Source organism: Bos javanicus, chromosome 28 (genome assembly GCF_032452875.1).
Source record: "Bos javanicus breed banteng chromosome 28, ARS-OSU_banteng_1.0, whole genome shotgun sequence".
Lineage (NCBI taxonomy): Eukaryota > Metazoa > Chordata > Mammalia > Artiodactyla > Bovidae > Bos > Bos javanicus.
In genome coordinates this window covers 42987679-43009172 of record NC_083895.1, presented here as the reverse complement: position 1 = coordinate 43009172, position 21494 = coordinate 42987679, and the positions used below count along the sequence as shown (strand labels likewise).

Genomic DNA, 21494 nt, shown 5'->3' with positions numbered 1-21494 from the left:
CAGTCAGGATGACATACCCTGATTCCAGGGGAAACGGGCATGTGAGCTCCACATCTGGAACCCTCCCCAAACTCACTTTGTGTGTCTCTTTCATTTGGCTGGTCCCAATTTGTATCTTTATAATACTAAGTTCTGTGAGTCATATAAATGAACTGTCAAATTGCAGGGCCGGGGTTGGGGGTGGGAGGGTGGTCACGGGATCCTCCTGGATTTGCAGCCAGTTAGTCAGAAGTGTGAGTAGCCTGGGGACACCCAAACTTGTGACTGGCATCTCAAGCGAGCACGGTTTTGTTGGGGACTGTGCCCTTAAATCTGTGGAGTCCAACACATAACAGCAAGTAGGCAGTATCAGAATTGTATTGCAGGATTTTAGACATGATCATGTTTCAATAACACCACTGGATTTGTTTTGCTAACATTTTGTTAGGTTTTATATCCATGTTCCTAAGAAAGACTGACCTGTAATTATTTTCTCATATTATCCATGCCTACTTTTAGTATCAAGGTTATACTACTCACATAGAATAAGCTGAGGAACCTTATTTTGCTATTCTCTTAAATAGTCTGTGTAAATCTGGACATATCTACTACATGAATAGTTTGATAGAACTCACCTTTAAAATTATCTGAGCCATGGGCTTATCAGTGAGTGTATGGGAGGAGGCAGATCTTTCACTACAAATTAAAATTCTCTAATAATAAAAGAAATATCTAGGTTTCTTGTTTAGCCACAATCAATTTTATTAAGTAACATTTTTTAAACTGTTGTTTTATTTAAATTGTAAAATGAAAAAAAGAAGAAATATTGTTAAAATGTTTAGGCCTAAAGCTATTCAAGGTATCACTTATTTTTAAAAAATCTCTTTTATATTTGAAGGTAGGTCCTCCTTTTCATTCCCAATACTACTTGTGCTTCCTGGGTTTTTCTTGATCTGTCATTCAAATGGTTTGTCCATTTTATTAGTCTTTTCAAGAAACCAACTTTTAGCTATGTTAATTCTATCGTATCATAAAAGTCTTTTCCCCATTAATTTCAAACCCACTTCTATCACTCATTAGCTAGAAGCCCTCAGTTTTCTCATCTGTAAAGTGGGAATAATAATAGTGCCTACACCTCACAGTGTTGTTATAAATGAGATAATCCTTGTAAGGCACATCCATGTAACAAATGTTCTACAAGTGTTAGCTTTTATCTTTATTATCTACTTCACTTCACTTCACTTCAGTTTATATTGCCGTTCTTTTCCTAGTTTAAATTAGGGGCTTACTTTATTAATGTTCTCATCTTTTAATACATCTACTTCTGCTTTATTGACTATGCCAAAGCCTTTGTGTGGATCACAACAAACTGCAGAAAATTCCTAAAGAGATGGGAATACCAGACCACCTGATCTGCCTCTTGAGAAATCTGTATGCCAGTCAGGAAGCAATAGTTAGAATTGGACATGGAACAACAGACTGGTTCCAAATTGGGAAAAGAGTACGTCAAGGCTGTATATTGTGACCTTGCTTATTTAACTTATATGCAGAGTACATCATGAGAAATGCCAGGCTGGATGAAGCACAAGCTGGAATCAAGATTGCTGGGAGAAATATCAATAACCTCAGATATGCAGATGACACCACCCTTATGGCAGAAAGCAAAGAAGAACTAAAGAATCTCTTGATGAAAGTGAAAAGAGTAGAGTGAAAAAGTTGGCTTAAAGCTCAACATTCAGAGAACTAAGATCATGGCATCTGGTCCCATCACTTCACGGCAAATAGATGGGGAAACAGTGGCTGAAGGTCTGTCTAGTCAAAGCTATGGTTTTTCCAGTAGTCATGTATGGATGTAAGAGTTGGACTATAAAGAAAGCTGAGTGCCAAAGAACTGATGCTTTTGAACTGTGGTTTTGGAGAAGACTCTTGAGAGTCCCTTGGACTGCAAGATTAAACCAGTCAATCCTAAAGGAAATCAGTCCAGAATATTCACTGGAAGGACTGATGCTGAAACTGAAACTCCAATACTTTGGCCACCTGATGTGAAGAACTGACTCATCTGAAAAGACCCTGATGGTGGGAAAGACTGAAGGCAGGAGGAGAAGGGGACGTCAGAGGATGAGATGGTTGGATGATACTACCACCTCGATGGACATGAGTCTGAGTGAACTCCAGGAGCTGGTGATGGACAGGGAGGCCTGGTGTGCTGCAGTCCATGGGGTTCCACACAGTCGAACACGACTGAGTGACTGAACTGAGCGGAGCTGAATGCAAGCTTCAGCATGCCACACGAGCTTGATACGCCCTGATTCTCTTTACTCTTTAGGCCCAGGTGTTTTCTGACTTGCGTTACGGTTTCAGCTTTGACCTGTGGGACTTATAGAGGTAGGCTTTTAAGTTTCCAGATGTGTGTCTGTATGTCCTGTTTGTCATGCAGTTTTAACTGAAAGGTATTGGTTGACAAATAATCTGGCTATGATCATTTGAACTGTACAGCCTAGAGAATGTAACTTAATAGAATGCTAACTTCTAAACCAGACCTAACCTTTAAAAAGGGCTTCCCTGGTGGCTCAGTCGGTAAAGAGTCTGCCTGCAATGCGGGAGACCTGGGTTCAATCCCTGGGTCGGTCAGATTCCCTGGAGAAGGGAATGGCAACTCACTCTAGTATTCTGGCCTGGAGAATTCCATGGACAGAGGAGCCTAGCGGGCTGTAGTCCATGGGGTCAAACAGAGTCAGACGTGACTGAGTGACTAACATTTCAATTTACAACTTTTAAAACTAAATGACCTTGTCATGGTCTCTGCTTTTAAAAAAAATCTATGAATATTCTCATTTCATAGAATGAAATTACCAAGACATAAGAACTGTTATGATCTGGCCTCTGCCAGGCTTTCTAACGCCATCCTCCCCCTCACTTCTCATACCCTGACAATGATCCAACTCTAGTGAAGTCACTGAAGCCTCTATGTTTACAGGCATCCCTTTCAGACTCCCTTGCACATTCTTTTTGTTCCTTCCTTTGTTTCCCACCAGGTTAACTACGGTTCACTCTTCAGACCTGTTCTACTCCCCTCTGCGTAAGCAGTCCTGACTCCTGTGTATCAGGTGAGTGAGCCGGCCTATCTGCACTAGGGCACCCAGAGCATGCAGCAGAGCTGCACCACAGCTCTCAACAAACACTCATTCATGAAGTTTTATTAATTATTTGGTACTTGCTTCACACCGATTATACAACAGTAAATCAAAAGACATGGTCCCTCCTCTCATAACACTTATTTTATCAGGAGATGTTTTTTGACTTATCTTGCAGCACTTGTAATCTCTACTTTCTAGCACGTTACTGACCAAAACAGTAAGTGTTCAATAAGTGAATGAAAGGAATAAAAATATTAGTATCTTAAGGGAAACATAACTGGGGAGTTAAATCAACTATAAAATCACATAATAAACTCTAGAAGTTCTTTATAAGTATACTGACATGTACCAATGCATCTCCAAACCTATTGCCAGCTACTAAAGCCAACAATCCTAAGTACTAGCTCAGGAACTTTGCTCCCCATATCATCATCTTCTGGTGATTTCTACATGGTACAGAGAAGAAATTTAGATTCAAGTCACAAAACGGGGAACCTCAGTATACTCAAAAGCCCCCCTTTTCCCAATATTTCTGGTTTATTTCATATTTTGAACTATCTTTGCTCTAAGTTTACTTTTTCTTACAATACTGTTTTTATACTATCAAGTAAGAAATCTAACATGTCATACATACTTGACATGTACTAATTCATTTAATCCTCACACGGACTTTAGGCAAGTATTCTCATTATGTATAATCTCATAAAAATATATCCTAAAAGTCAACAGCCTGATGGTAACGTAAAGGTCAGTGAGATGCCAGCTGGGTGGAGGGGAGCGTGGTAAGGAGGGAATGGGACGAGGACAGTGACGAGGGCCTTAGGCTTTGGTGCACTCTATTCAGAACTGCATGTAAGAGCTTATGCAGGTCTCATTTATGTGATCTTTTAAAAATTTTTTAAAACTGTTCTGAAAAGAGATAATTAGACCTACTCTGACACTTAATCACAAAAAAATAGATGGGAAAGTGGAAAAGAGGGAGGAAAGGAAGGAAGTAGATGAACTCAGAAGTTAAACTAGAATTTCTATCTGAGAAACCTAGATTGGAAATTACCTTATAAACCATTAAAAATATAAAACAGTGGAACAGAAGAGAAGTATTAGGATGGAGGATAAAGCCAGGAATTGAAATGTCACTATGACAGTGAAAGTGTTAGTCAGTCATGTCTGACTCTTTGCAACCCCATGGACCTTGTCTCACCAGGATCCTCTGTCCATGGAATTCTCCAGGCAAGAATACTAGAATGGGAGGGGAACAAAAGGGAATATACTAGAGCGGGTAGCCATTCACTTCTCCAGGGGATCTTCCTGATCCAGGGGTCAAACCCAGGTCTCTCACATTGCAGGCAGGCAGATTCTTCACACTCTGAGCCACCATAAAAAGACGCGACTGGAAATCTTGTGGCAGGCTCTTCCCACAATACCATATGCAGCTGCAGGAATACAAACCAACCTAAAAGCATCCAAACTGTAGAATGATCAGGTAAGTGAGCAAGGAGAATATAAGCCAAACTTAAATTAAGCAAAGAACAAAGGTGTCTTCATTATGAGGAGGCAGTCTGAACTGAAGAGAATGAGAAGAAACTGTCTCTGTCTCCCTTTCAGGAGGAGCACAATAACCAAAGAGCCTGAGGGCAAGGCCTGTGGGACGTTTCTGAGACTATGAGTTGTAGGTTTCTCTAAAGAAAACAGTAGGTGTGGGAAAACATTTTCAATGGAGTCCAAGGAGAGACCAACAGGAAGGATGAAGCTCAATTCCAAGCTGGGAATGGCAACCGCTTTGTGCAATGCAGGGCCTCTAAAGGCTGCTCCATCTAAACAATAAATCTCTAGCAGACCTACAAGCAACTGGCACCTGCCACACTGCTGACAGACCTTGCAGTTGGGAGGGCTTAGAAGCCCTGAGGACGCCTCCCAGAGCTTCAAGGAATGGGTGACAATTTGTCGGTCCCTTTGTTATCGGTCCACAGGACAGAAACAACTGTCCTTCACATCTACTAGTTTGTCTCTGAACAACAGGTCCCTACAGCCAGAACCCAAAATTTTGGAATGGGCCTAAAAAAATACAGTGCATTTAAAGGGAATTCAGGTAACAGAGGAAAGGCTAACGCTGAAAATCAGAATAGGCAGCTTCTAGTTAAGCGTAACTTTTAGAGAAGACTGGGTGACAGTGAACATCCAAGACACCAAGATGGTGCTGGCTGTGCCAGTGAAGAAGAAACGCACAGATGCCAAGACAAGGAGCTGCCACACTGGACACTGATGCAGGATTTTACCTCCAAAAGAACCCTCAGAGCATTTCCTGATGAGCGCCAGGGTGAAGGGGGCACTCTGAATTTTTTACCATGACCATCTTTGCCCTGTACCTCTCTTTGAGGAACTTGGTATCTGCTGAATCCTTTTACATCCTAATTGAGAATTAATGGCCAATGAAAGATGACTGGTACATTTTTTAAAATTTAAAGATTAAAAAAAAAAAAAAGAAGAGACTGGGCAACTGAGACTGACTACTTTATTTTCAATATACCATGTTGAAATATTTTGAATATTGCAAAGTCCTAAATCAACCATCAATTAAGAGTTGAAAAGAACTTTAATAAAAGCATTAAAACTAGTCAGTTTAATATTTATTATGAGGTAGCATTATCTCATTATAAGGTATTTCTCTAAGTATATAATCATACTAACATTTATTTATTAATAAGGAACCATCAAGTTCTGCTTAATGAGTATCTTCACAGGTCTCCATTCATTTAGGAATAAATTCTAATAAATGAGATGCCATCTTTCAGTAAGAGCGTCAGAATTAGACCTGCAGAAATACTTCAAACATTTTTATATTTTACTAAATCTTACACAGCACTAAAGTGTAACAGAAGATAAACATGTGCAGAATACTATTTATCTCTCTTCAAACTACTCTTGTAAAGAGGCAATACTTTCTTTTTTAAATAGTATCTCCTTTTCAGTATGCTAAGGCTTGAAACAATGTGCAAAAGCAACACCAAAGAATGCTCAAACTACTGCACAATTGCACTCATCTCACACGCTAGTAAAGTCATGCTCAAAATTCTCCAAGTCAGGCTTCAGCAATATGTGAACCGTGAACTTCCTGATGTTCAAGCTGGTTTTAGAAAAGGCAGAGGAACCAGAGATCAAATTGCCAACATCCACTGGATCATGGAAAAAGCAAGAGAGTTCCAGAAAAACATCTATTTCTGCTTTATTGACTATGCCAAAGCCTTTGATGGTGTGGATCACAGTAAACTGTGGAAAATTCTGGAAGAGATGGGAATACCAGACCACCTGACCTGCCTCTTGAGGAATTTGTATGCAGGTCAGGAAGCAACAGTTAGAACTGGACATGGAACAACAGACTGGTTCCAAATAGGAAAAGGAATATGTCAAGGCTGTATATTGTCACCCTGCTTATTTAACTTATATGCAGAGTACATCATGAGAAATGCTGGACTGGAAGAAACACAAGCTGGAATCAAGATTGCTGGGAGAAATATCAATAACCTCAGATATACAGATGATACCACCCTTATGGCAGAAAGTGAAGAGGAACTCAAAAGCCTCTTGATGAAAGTGAAAGTGGAGAGTGAAAAAGTTGGCTTAAAGCTCAACATTCAGAAAACGAAGATCATGGCATCTGGTCCCATCACTTCATGGGAAATAGATGGGGAAACAGTGGAAACAGTGTCAGACTTTATTTTTCTGGGCTCCAAAATCACTGCAGATGGTGACTGCAGCCATGAAATTGAAAGATGCTTACTCCTTGGAAGGAAAGTTTTGACCAACCTAGATAGCATATTCAAAAGCAGAGACATTACTTTGCCAACAAAGGTTCGTCTAGTCAAGGCTATGGTTTTTCCTGTGGTCATGTATGGATGTGAGAGTTGGACTGTGAAGAAAGCTGAGCGCTGAAGAATTGATGCTTTTGAACTGTGGTGTTGGAGAAGACTCTTGAGAGTCCCTTGGACTGCAAGGAGATCCAACCAGTCCATTCTGAAGGAGATCAGCCCTGGGATTTCTTTGGATCTGATCTGAAACAAATGAAGAGACCAGCAATACAGCAGAACATCACTGTTAATGTTTCTTTAAACTTAGGAAACTTGGATTCAACCAGATTCAAAGAATTACTTCTGTTTGCTCTTCATTATGCCCAACATTATTATCCCTGCTATCCAGATAAAAAACGTGGGCATCATTATCTCTTTTCAACATCCAGTCACAAATCAGTGTCCCTTCTTCCTTCACAACATACCTCCTCCAGTTTTCCTTTTCTATTTCCACTATCATCACTCTGACTGAATTCTATTACCTCAAGCTTAGCGACTCCCACAACCTTACGAGCTCCCTGAGTCCTCACTGCATTCCTCTAACGTGAGGACCTTGTTCTTTATTTTTTGATTTCTCCTTTGTGACTGTTGTTACACAGATCAACAGGAATCCCCAAAAAGCAATATTCTGTAGAACAAAAATTAATGCTCTGGGGCCTTAAACTAGAAGAATAGGGAAAAACAAGCCTGGAAAGAAATATTAGCAGAAGGAGGAAAAACACGGGTCAATTTAAAATCATCAGCTGAAGAGTATCATATATGCAAAGCAGTATGAAGAAGAAAATTAAATATTTGCTGAATAATCAATACTTAAAGGTTTTTGCAACTTCAGATAAGTTGATCCCTACCTTAAAATTCTCATTACCTCTTGACTGAAACAATTAAGAGTATCCTAATTGTCTCTCGGCTTTTGGTAGCTCCCCCTTCCAAACTATCACTCACATCAGATCAGATCAGATCAGATCAGTTGCTCAGTCGTGTCCGACTCTTTGCGACCCCATGAATCGCAGCACGCCAGGCCTCCCTGTCCAACACCAACTCCCGGAGTTCACTGAGACTCACATCCATCGAGTCAGTGATGCCATCCAGCCATCTCATCCTCTGTCGTCCCCTTCTCCTCTTGCCCTCAATCCCTCCCAGCATCAGAGTCTTTTCCAATGAGTCAACTCTTCGCATGAGGTGGCCAAAGTACTGGAGTTTCCGCTTTAGCATCATTCCTTCCAAAGAAATCCCAGGGCTGATCTCCGTATTAATTGTTACAAAACACAATTATGATTCAAACTTTCTAGAGACTGCCAACTACTCACAAAATGAAGTCTAAACTCCCTACCATGGCATCCAGAGTTCTTCACAAACAAGCTCTTTCAGCTTTGTCATTCAAACCCTCTCTCATATCCTGAATTCAAATCACACAAAATTACTTCCTCTGCTTCCCCTGTCCATGGGATTCCCCAGGTAAGAATACTGGAATGGGTTGTCATTTCCTTCTCAATGGGATCTTCCTGACCCAGGGATCAAACCTGCATCTCCTACATCACAGCAGGTGGATTCTTTACCACTGAGCCAACTGGTAAGGCAATTCTTTTCCAAGATTGCTGGGAAGTCCCAGCAATCTTCTACTCATCCTTTAAGACTGCACTCAAACACCATTTCCTATGTGAAGCCACTTTGACAGTTCTCTCCTCTAACAATACTGGTGGAGCCCTTCTAGATGACACCAACATACTTTCCCAATCTCACACAACACTTTTCAAACTGTATTAACTTCGTGTACTCATCTCTAAACAGATTATTCTTTGAGAGTAAAGTAAGGAACTCATTTTTACTGAACATCTCGTATTCTCAGCACCTAATGCCTGGTGCAGAACAGGTGTTTGGTTAAGTGTTTAAGAGAGAAGGAAGTGGCTAGACGTAAGCAAAGCTTCACTTAATGCTATGCTGTTGAGAGACTTCATTAGAGGAATCTGTCCTTACTTTGACAGGCTAACTACGAGTCACTGACAGTACAGGCACAATTATACCTTTCAGAAAACATAAGCTGGTAGCAATCGGTAGATGGAAAAAAAGAGTGAGGAGACACAATAAGTGGGGGAGTCCTTCAATATTTCAGGTGAAATGCTGAAGAACTTAAACGTGGATGGTGATGGGAGAATTAGGAGAGATGATGAAAACATTCATGATACAGAGGTAAAGCTGAAAGGACCTGATCTCTGACTAAGAGTAGCAAGGAAAAGATAAAGAATCCGATTCTGCACTGAGGCTGTGAGCACAGGTGACAAAGAGGTCTAGTAACAGAAGTGGGAGCACCATGCGTGCAGCAAGCAGTCGAAAACAAAGTGGGAGCACCATGCGTGCAGCAAGCAGTCGAAAACAAAGTGGGAGCACCATGCGTGCAGCAAGCAGTCGAAAACAAAGTGGGAGCACCATGCGTGAAGCAAGCAGTCGAAAACACGTGCTGAAGCTTAGAATACTGTCATAGCAGAGACATGCGGCTGAGAGAGATCATTTTAGAGGTAACTGCTGAAATCAAGAAGTCAGGAGAGACATTAAAAAAAGAATTTCAGAGATAAGAATCTTAGGGAAGGTCATTATTTAGTAATAGGACAACTATTCTTCAAACAAAAATAGGAAAAAAAAATTTGAAGGAGTATTTAAAGAAGTAGAAATAGAAAAGCTCAGGGTTATAGAAGCTACCAGTATTTCATGAAAGGAAAAATGGCAACAAGCGCAGTGATCACAGAGCGAAACCTAACAAAAGACAAAAGACAGTTAGAACATCATGACTATTCCTCAAGAGAGCAAACAGACCGGCTTACAAGGGACAGGAGGATGAATGAATACTGCAAGGAAGCAAAGCAGTGAGCAAAACCTACTACTTAAAGAGGAAAAAGTATACTAGCAAACAGTAGCGAACTCTACTATTTAAAGAGGAAAAAGTAAAACATATGTATTCTACCTGTTTGTTTTTAATACAGATTCCTAAAGGATTAAACCTTTTATTGATAATCTGAGTCTCTATGGATTTGAAAACAATGAACTTGATTTCTCTATCCACATTGTCTTAGAATGGCTTCTCCCCTGTCCCTGATGTTACTGCAGTTTCCACTTCTTTCAATAAATTCTATCTCCAAAGATCTATTATTCAAAGTAACAATTTTATCCTAAATTCTAAATATGTGTAAGCTTCAGAATAATGTAAACATTCATTTTAATATAATCTTCTATTCTAACCTGTTTTGTCATCGTCAGAGGAAAGAAGTAATTATATACATCATTTAATGCTTATTTTCTCCAATTAGAATAAAGAAAGCTATATTAATAATAAATACTTTTTACTCCTGAAGAGGTTCAACATTTATAAAGAGATAAAATCCTGTAACTACTTAAGAACTCATAAGGAAGGTGATTCAAGAATAAAGAAGATAACAAAGTTGCAGTGATAAAATAGGATGATTTTTAATTGCTAAGAAATGAGAAATTTCAAATTAATTATATTCTTAAGTCTTTTTCTTACCTCAGAGATGTGGCTAGATAAAACTGTACTTCCAATTTTCTCCAAACAGCTTTGACCTATGCTTCCATCTCATGAATTCCAAGACAGTATTAAACTGATGCATATTTTCATAAATCTGTTTAGAAAAAAAGAATATATTTAAGACTGAAAGAATGTTTGTTTATCAGAATAACACATGTAGAAGAAATGATAAAATTTTATCATGCATAAAACTATACATTTTTAATGTAAAGTTCTATGGCACTTTAGAAACTATCACTTTACAAACCTTTACTCAAAGACGTTCTAAATTTTGAGTATTTTCAACTTTATAACATAACAGTTCTGTGGAAAAAATTACTCACATGTGAAGTTCTGTATCAGCCTAATAAGCTTTTGTGGGGGAAAAAAATCAGATTTCAAATTGAAAAACAAGAACATCAGAAGCAGCACTAAAATTTACAACTCTACAATATTAGGATTCCTACTTGAGAAAAAATATATTTGATCACCCAGCTAGTATTTCAATTTGATCACAAAGGCTCAGTTAGCAGTTTTAATTCCAGGCAGACTTCAACCTAGAACATTAGGAACAGCGAGGGCCAAGAGTTGACTGCGCTGCTGGCTCTGCGTCCAGGGCACAGGCTTCCAGTGCTACTGCTGTCATCAGTGACCTGCTGCTCTAAGAGACAACGTTCATAAATACAGAAGAAGGAAGCCATCAAAACCTGTAATTTAGTTAAAGACAGGTGTACTGCTTATTTAGGGATCACAAAAATAATTTCATTGAATGTATCTTTTAACTGAAACTTCAAATAGCACAGTGTTCTGTTTCCTATTGTAAAAAGAAAAATTTTAAGCTGTATGAACATTACTCATGTCCCACTGCAAGGTCAAAACGCCTTTGTCTTCAAGTCCATTTAGAAGTACCATTTGTGTCACACTGAGGTTTAGTAGTCTTGGCAATAATGACTAAATTCATGTAAACTGGGGCAACCTGAAACGGTCCAGCGTATCAGATAGCCTTTCTTAAAGACAACAGTCTCCACTCAGCAGACAGGCTGCCATAGGGCCATGCTAAATCTTTCATGGTCCAACTAAAGACAGACCGACCCTGAAAGCAATTAGTAATGCTTTGTCTGCATTTAGAAGCCTTTAACAGTCTTCCCAATGCACGAGTTACCTATAACCTCACCAGGTCCCTGATATTTTTCAGGGTTCTCATATGACCAAAACTTAGACCATCATTCATAGTAACAAAGGAGGGTAGTAATGGAGACCTGGTATCTAGCATTTCCCCCCCACCTTCTCTGAGATGATCATAGTCTTAAAAAATTTACCTTATAACAATAATAGTAAAAAAAAAAAAAAAAGGCATTGTTTCCACTTTAGAAAAGGCATAAAGATTTTCCTCTAAAGCCATTCTTTGCCAATTCTTCCCTAAGGGCATATGGAAGAAGAGAGGGGAGGAAATCATTACATTAAACAAAGCTCAAATTAACCTATTCTCATAAAGTTTTAAAGTCCCATCAAAGTGACTATGTTTAAAAATATATGGCCTGATTCTAGTTCTACCAGATATTTCCAATGGATCAAATAATAATAAAATTAGCAGGAAAACCACTTACCAATCATTGTTTATTATAGCACTATTTATTACAACACTTTTTCCTTGGTGTGAAAAAAAAGTTACAAGCTTTAGGCTAAATCTAAAAATAATTTAAAAAAGGAAAATACATAATCAAAAAAGACTCTTCAAATATACCATCTGCAAAGTCTAAGACTCTGATCTATCTTCCCTCTATCCTCTCACATGTACAAAGACATGACAAATCATAAACTTCAGAAAAGCGTTTCCAAGGACTGAATTTAAGACCGGCTAAGGAAAACCACGCAAGATTTGACTTTACTCCTAACAGGAAAATAAAAGACAACCAAAGGCCAGGATGCGATTCACGATGCAGGTCTGCAAGCCGCTCTTTATATACTAGAAACTGTGAGTAAAAGCAAAGCCTTTTCTAGCTTTGGCGATTACAGTCCTTTAAGCAGAGATCTATACCGTACAGGCACAGAAACAGAATTCACACAGGCAGAACGCTTGTATCGACTTTAATCACTCAATTTATAAGACAACGTGCCACAGGCTTTTAGCACTATGAACTGTGTTTAATAGTGACTGGATCCAGTCAAGACCAAACACGGAACAATTTTAAGTATTAATTTCACCAAAGACTTTGTGCCTGAAATTTTCAAGTTTCTTAGGTTTGGAAGATCCATTAAGGAAAAGGTAATTCTTTTAAAAACACATTTGAACTTCTTAATGACTCAGAATAAATGAAAATCAAATCCTTCTGGATATATTATAATACTTTCTAATTCAGAGCGAACAAAGGTATTTCCTCAAAGTTAATAAGTATTTGCAAACATAGGAAAAGTTCATTTTGATCCCATATTGCCTTTACAAAAATCTTTTTCTTTTTTGCCATCAAAATGAACACATCCCTCTCAGTTTTGAAGCCCTTCAAAATTATCAAAGTGGTTAAATCTTAAAGCACTGGGATAGTTTAAAGATCACTAACCACACAGAATCCATCAGTGACAAACATCAATTATGGATATCATATTGAAGTATGAAGTATGAAGAATATTGAAGTATTAGAACATTACCCATTAACACCTATATTAATAAGATTTGAAAAAAAAACTAGTATAAACATGGTTTTGATACTCAGTCTAAGACAAAATTTAAGACTGTTTTTCAACTTGTGAAAGTGAAAGTCGCTCAGCTGTGTCCGACTCTTTGAAACCCAATGGACTATACAGTCCATGGAATTCTCCAGGCCAGAACACTGGAGTGGGTAGCCTATACCTTCTCCAGCAGATCTTCCCGACCCAGGAATTGAACCGGGCTCTCCTGCATCGCAAGCAGATTCTTTACTAACTGAGCTATCAGGGAAGCTGATAGCTTTTCAATGTGTAACAGATGTCAAAAACTAGTAGCTTCTTAGTATTCACAAAATTAGATATTGCTTATACATTTTTCCTTCCACCACTTCAAATTTCCTCTTTCTTCATTTCCCTCTCTTAGCATTCATAAAAAGCATCCCACATACTGTACAAGTACTATTATAAACATCACAGCTGCAATTAAAAAACTATTTTCAAAAATTGAAAATTATACAATAATCATTTTATGAAATACCTCAGAAGGGCTCCTAAACTAAAGGTATTATTACTATTAAAACCTCTGATATAGTAACTGAAAAACTCAAACATTATGCTTCAGAAAACCATTATATAGTTTTACTGTAACTCTAACAGTATAATCTAGATAAGTTTGGAATGCATTTCTATAATAAAGAATGTAATCCACTTAATACAGAAAGGGAAAGTCAACTTTTAAATAGATTCTGTTCCAAAAGTTCATTTATAAATTGAATATTAGCTTGATTTTGAAACTTAAGATGCCTTTTCTCATAAAACTAAAGATTAAAAACAATGGCATTAAACCCCAAATACAAATGAACTTTAGTGTATATTCTATGGTAGCACTCTTCTGCCTAAGCATATTTTCATATCAAGCTCAAAGCTTCTTATTTTTCGTTGTATCCTAGAATTTAGCGCAGTTAATGATATAGAGTATGATTTCAACAAATATTAGCTGCTCTGAAGTACTGAATAGGAACAACTCAGTGATATGAAACTAAGCTGTCCAGAAAAACTTACCTATCTAATCCACAGCAGAGAACCAAAAGACATGCAGAAAAAAGCTTCTTCCAAAAGAGATAAGACAAAAGGATATTTAACACCAGGGTTAAAAAGTTCTAGTCTGAACCAATTGTGGCAATTTTCATTCCTCCTGCCAATGAACGCTTTAGCAATAAGCATCTGATGCAGTTCTGGCCAGTAAGACAAGAGACTAAGTTTGCTGAAGAGATCCTGGGGAAAGGTTTTCCTGGGCTGATGAAAAAAGACACCCAAGTGAAAATACGTATTTTTTTCAGGCAACTTTGGGTTTGAATTGTTAAGCAGAACTATGACAGCCATCTTAGGACCACGAGGAAAGAGAAAGTCTAAGAGGACAACCCAGCAGAACAGGAGCGACCGCACCAACCGACGGAAGACCTGGGTCTGAGGTGATGCTACTTCAGTTCAGTGCAGTCGCTCAGCCGTGTCCAACTCTGCAGCCCCATGGACTGCAGCCCGTCAGGCTCCTCTGTCCATGGGATTCTCCAGGCAAGAGTACTGCAGCGGGTTGCCATGCCCTCCTCCAGGGGATCTTTCCAACCCAGGGATTGAACCCAGGTCTCCTGCATTGCAGGAGGATTCTTTGCCAGCTGAGACAGCAGGGAAGCCATAAGGGTGGTATAATCTGCATATGTGAGGTTATTATTCCATCTTGTGCTTCATCCAGCCCAGCATTTCTCATGATGTACTCTGCATATAAGTTAAATAAGCAGGGTGACAATATAGAGCCTTGACGTGCTCCTTTCCTGATTTGGAACCAGTCCATTGTTCCATGTCCAGTTCTCACTGTTGCTTTTTGACCTGCATACAGGTTTCTCAGGAGGCAGGTCAGGTGGTCTGGTATTCCCATCTCTTTAAGAATTTTCCAGTTTGTTGTGATCCACAGAGTCAAAGGCTTTGGTGTAGTCAATAAAGCCGAAGCAGATGTTTTTCTGAAATTCTCTTGCTTTTTCTACGATCCAACAGATGCTGGCAATTTGTTCTCTGGTTCCTCTGCCTTTCCTAAATCCAGCTTGAGCATCTGGAAGTTCTCAGTTCACATACTTTTGAAGCCGAGCTTGGAGAATTTTGATTCTCTAAAATTTTGATGATTCTATTTTTTGGGGGGCTCCAAAATCACGGCAGATGGTGATTGCAGCCATGAAAATAAAAGATGCTTACTCCTTGGAAGGAAAGTTATGACCAACCTAGATAGCATATTAAAAAGCAGAGACACTACTTTGCCAACAAAGGTCTGTCTAGTCAAGGTTATGGTTTTTCCAGTAGTCATGTATGGATGTGAGAGTTGGACTGTGAAGAGAGCTGAGCGCCAAAGAATTGATGCTTTTGAACTGTGGTGTTAGAGAAGACTCTTGAGAGTCCCATGGACTGCAAGGAGATCCAACCAGTCCAACCTAAAGGAGATCAGTCCTGGGTGTTCTTTGGAAGGAATGATGCTAAAGCTGAAACTCCAATACTTTGGCCACCTCATGCGAAGAGTTGACTCACTGGAAAAGACTCCAATGCTGGGAGGGATTGGGGGCAGGAGGAAAAGGGGATGACAGAGGATGAGATGGCTGGATGGCATCATGGACTCGATGGACGTGAGTCTGAGTGAACTCGGGGAGCTGGTGATGGACAGGGAGGCCTGGCGTGCTGCAATTCATGTGGTCACAAAGAGTCGGACGTGACTGAGCGACTAAACTGAACTGAACTGATACCTGAATGAAATAATCCTAGAATCATTTTATTAACTTGGATCTTAAGGAGATCAAACCAGTCAATCCTAAAGGAAACCAACCCTGAAGATTCATTGGAAGGACTGTTGCTGAAGCTGTAGCTCCAGTACTTCAGTCACCTGACCTGAAGAACCATCTCACTGGGAAAAAGCCTGATGCTGGGAAAGACTGAAGGCAAAAGGTGAACAGCGTGGCAGGGACAAGACGGTTAGATAGCTGACTCATGGACATGAATTTGAGCAAACTCCGGGAGACAGTAGAAGAGCTTGGAGTGCTCCAGCCCATGGGGTCACGGAGTCACACATGACTTAGCGACTGAACAACAACAAAAATTACCCTTTTATTATGTATGCAGTTTTCAATGATCAAAAGTAACACAGTGGATACAGCCATTTAGGAATAGATACACTATTTACTTCAATGAATTCAACTGTTATTTATACAGTGGTAACTCTCCCAAATTTATATTTCAATCCAGATCTTTCTTTTGAACTAGATACGTATTTCTAAACTACTAAACAGCTGTATTAAATATTTATTCCAGTGATACATGAAAAGAACAGAATATAAAAACGATCGTCTACCCGCAAAAAAAAAAAGTTTATGCATCCATACTCGATTTTCTGGCTAATGACAACACCATCTACCTAACTGTCAATGATGAAAATCTTTGGGTCACTAGTCCCACATCCCTCTGCTTTATTTATTATACAAGGCAGTTATTACATGCCGCCTGTTCTCATTCTGATATATCTTTGAAATCTGTCTCCCTCCGCTCTCCACACGTCTAATGCAGTCTTTCCTCTTTTGTGGAGCACATCTCCATTCTTACCTCTTGCACTGCACTCACATTTGTAAAATACAACCGTGCTTCATGAAAAGATTATAAACATCCTAAGTCATTAGGAAACACAAATGAAATCTATAATGAGCTATCACTACACACCCACTATAATGGCTATTCTCAAAAAGACAGACGTTAGACGTTGGTAACAACATGGAGAAATTGGAACTCTCATACATTGCTGCAAAATGCTGCTGCCACTTTGGAGAACAGCTTGCCAATTTCTTAAAAAGTTAAATGTAAGCATAAATTAACCACAAGATCCAAAATTCCCTCCATAGGAACCTACCCAAGAGAAATGAAAATAAGTGTCTGTATAAAGACTTACATAGGGCTTCGCTGGTGGTTCAGACAGTAAAGAATCCATCTGCTATGCAGGAGACCTGGTTTGATCCCTGAGTTGGGAAGATCCCCTGGAGAAGGGAGCGGCTACCTACTCCAATATTCTGGCCTGGAGAATTCCATGGACAGAGGAGCCTGGAGGGCTACAATCTGAGGAGTTACACAACTGAGCAACTTTCACTTTAAAGACTTGTATACAGGGTCTTCGGAGAAGGCAATGGCAACCCACTCCAGTACTCTTGCCTGGAAAATCCCATGGACGGAGGAGCCTGGTAGGCTCCAGTCCATGGGGTTGCTAAGAATCGGGAACGACCAAGCGACTTCACTTTGACTTTTCACTTTCATGCATTAGAGAAGGAAATGGCAACCTGCTCCAGTGTTCTTGCCTGGAGAATCCCAGGGATGGTGGAGCCTGATGGGCTTCCGTCTATGGGGTCGCACAGAGTCGGACACGACTGAAGCGACTTAGCAGCAGCAGCATACAGGGTCTTCCCTGGCAGTCCAGTGGTTGAGACTCTGAGCTACCACTGCAGGTGCTGTGGGTTCCATTCCTGGCCAGGGAACTAAGATCCCACATGCCATGGGCCACCTCTCCCCATAGAGACATCACAGATGTTCTCAGCAGGTTCCTCACAATGGCAAAGAACTGGAAATGATCCCAGTGCCCACCAGCTGGTGAATGGATAAACAAAAGGTGGCATCATCAAGCATGGAATATTATCAGGTAATAAAAAGGGACAAAATGCGATACACGTTACAACATGAATGCACTTCCAAATATGCTCAATAGAAGAAGCCAGATGCCAAATGCTACATACTGTATGATCCCATATACGCAAAATATTCAGAAAAGGCAAACTGAGATACCAAGAAAGCAAAGCAGTAGCTGCCTCCAGCAAGGAGCAGGAGTGGTAAATTTGGGGTGGTGATGAAATGTTCTAAAATATTCATAGCACAACCCTAAAAACTTACTAAAATAATAAAAATATAAGTACATTTAAAAATTTTTCAATGATTTCCACTTATGTACAAAATGAAGTCCAAATTCTTTAGGAAGACATTCACAGACTGCTATAATCTGCTTTCAATGTATTTAATCTGCTGTCTTCAGCTACAATCTCTGCCATGTGGCACAGCCAAAAAAACAGGAAAAAAAAGACTATGCTGAGATACTACCAACACAGCTACTGGAACAGCCAGAATAAAAACCAGTGACAATACCAAGTGCTGACGAGAATGTGAAGAAAACAGGTCTTTCACACACTGCCACTGAGGATATAAACTGGCATAATCACTTTGGAAAATGGTTTGAAAATTTCTTCAGAAACTAAATATACCCTCACATGTAACAAACTGCATTCCTGGGCATCTGTCCCAAAGAAATGAACATGAATGTTCATAGCAGCCTTATTCTGACAATGAAGCATAAAAACCACTTCCATATTTTCATTTTAATAAATCCAATTCAGTCAGTAGAACAATCTACACCACCCTTTTTCCTGTAGAATTTTGAGAGATTATCAATAGATCATTTTTTCAGGTGATAGGTAAACATACCACACTACATATAAACAATAAAATTTCTATTAGGAATCATCAGGAATTGATTCTAGAGTACTAAGGGTTCACCACTTCTAAATGTGCGTTGTTGCACCTTCTCAAATGAAGAATAAAGATCATTTAGAATTAACATTATGAACACCAATTACAGAGTTATGCTACAATACAGTGAAATCATCAGGGGCTATTAATACATAATGCTATTTGCTTCATAATGCTACTTACTAAATGGTCCCAAAAGAGAGTCGTGTTTATTTACTCATTTACTTGCTTGTCCGCTTGTTTTAGCTTGCATGCCCAGTTTTTCTTATTTTCTTCCCCTTGCTAACAGCTACCTGGAATGCACGTTTGCTCGTATAATAACAGTACCCTCTCTTTACTTCTCCTTTACATCATCCCCATACTAGCTTAACACAGCTCTGCTTTGAAGTCTATAAAAATAAAAAGCTCCATATGACCGCATGAGACTGAAGGTATAAAAACTGAACACATCTACCATTATGATCAAATAACCTTTATGCTGTGATAATGTAACACTTTTTATAAGATCACTTCAAGGAGAAGGTAAAGACGAGACACCTGAATGAGTCAACTCAGGAAAAAACAAAGATGAGTGGAGCTACAAACTATAAACACGTTTCAGATGGCTGCTCAACATTTCTAACAAATTGCTAAGCTCAAAATACTGAAACTGAACTTACTCTTTTGTTCTTCCATCTTCTCACAAACCTGTTCCTCTTGAATTCTTTATTTGGCGTAATGTACAACTGTTCAGGAGATTTACTTTTTTTTTTGCCATTACCAAGTAAAACTGACAGTGTATATACCCAAGACCCCAAAATCCTGCCTCAAAGTGTATACATAACCTGGGAAACCTTTTGCACATCTGCCAGAAAGCATGTACAGAATATTTACAGCAGCATTTTCTTAACAGCAAACCTAAGTGTCCAACAGCAGTAAAATGGATAAATTCTAGTATGTTCATATAAAATTACCACATAGTAGTAAAAATGAATATACCCCAGATAACAGTATCAATATGAATGAAATCTCGAAACCATAATGTTGAACACAAAAAAACAAGTCTAAGAATAAATATATACAATATGACTCCATTCACATAAAACTCAAAAACAGGAAACACTAGGAAAATGTATCCTAAAGGAAAAATAAAAAAGTGGAAAACCTTAAGGAAAAGTAACAGAATAGTATTTAATAATTTAGGATGATGGTTTCCTCTGGGAGGGAAAAGCCATGGGCATCTCAGGAGCTGCCATCACATTTCTTGAGATAGGAGATTGGGACAGACATTCATTTTTTATTAAAACTCTGTAAAATGTACATCTACACCATACGTACCTTTGTATACAGGACAGATTTTAGAGTAAAAATTTTAGTTTAATCTGAAGTAAGTATGGTTAACTGTGCAGTAGTTTGAACATTCTTTGGCACTACCTTTCTTTGGGACTGAAATGAAAACTGAGCCAAGTTAAAAAAAACAAACAAAACAATACTGGGGAAAAACAGGGACTTCATACATTACAAGTTGTAATTTTACACATAGGTTTCAGTTTTCACTGTCAGTAGGACAGACATGACTAAAATCAAATATTGACAGATCTCCAAGGAAGTCCCAGAGATCTTACTTTCATTAGTACATTTTAAAACTTTTTTTCCTATAAATTGTAAGCTGTTCAACAAGATGAAAAATTACACTTAGCTTAACAGACCAGAGAATTACAGCTGTGCTTCATAAACAGAGTATTATAATCAATTCAAAGGCATATGGGCTTTAAAAAATTTGTTTAGTAACTCAGTTATACTCTAAGTTGCAAAGTTTCTGATACTGCTGAAATATATATAGTAATACCAACAGGATTTTAAAGCATCCTACTTAGCCAATAGAAGAATGTTATACTGTATCAACCTGGAGGGGTGGGATGGGGAGGAAGACAGGAGGGAGGTTCAAAAGGGAGGGGATATATGTATACCTATGGCTGATTCAAGTTGAGGTTTGACAGAAAACAAAATTCTGTAAAGCAATTATCCTTCAATTAAAAAAGAATGTTTTAAATCTGTTTCTCAGATCTTCTTCCCAATGAATGTACACCCATATTTTTCAGGATTACTAAGACAAGGAAGTAAGGATGGAATGAATTCCTTTAAAACATAGATAGTTTCCTTAAAAAAATAATTACATATCATGAAAATGGATAACCATCCTATTACCTAAGATGTACTGGTCGTCAGAATTTAATCCTATTAACCTGTGTTCAATATTTGGCTTTATTATTATTTACTAAAAACTTGAAACTACCTTTATTAAATATTCAATTGTCATTCATCCAAATGTGTGCATCAATGAAACTAAATAAATGACATTCTAGAAACTATAGAAAACAAAATTTTCAATTAAGAGAATTTAACATCATATAAAATTCATCACTTGTACAGGCATATGCAAACTAATCATTTCCAACAGGGGTGGGAAGTGGACTACAGATATTTCCTTCAAAAGGGACAGTGTTGCTACATGTTCACGGGTGGGTAAACATACAGAGAAGAAAGTTTTAGCTGGGAAGCTTGCATTTAAGTTCTCATCTCTATGTGATGAGAGGTACAGAGCTAATTACCAGACAACACTGTCTTTTAAATCATGAGTCACATACCTAAGGAAGGGGGTTATAAGCAGGATAAGCAACAACCAGGGCAATCAAGATTTTAAAAAGAAGCAACAGCAGGTTTTGAACTTTCAGACAGAAAATCAGAAGCAATTATCTCAATATAATGCATATAATCCAACAGCCTGACTATGACTATCCACCCTCT

General features: G+C 38.7%; 1 protein-coding gene across 2 annotated transcripts in view; it reads right to left on the bottom strand.

The window, feature by feature from the left end:
- BMPR1A (bone morphogenetic protein receptor type 1A) overlaps nt 1–21494 on the bottom strand; it is a 142844-nt gene that overhangs the window by 50249 nt on the left and 71101 nt on the right. For both annotated transcript variants that reach the window (XM_061405562.1, XM_061405563.1), the window contains exon 2: nt 10476–10590. The gene's annotated coding sequence lies outside the window, so the exon portion shown is untranslated. The remainder of the gene's footprint in view (nt 1–10475; nt 10591–21494) is intronic.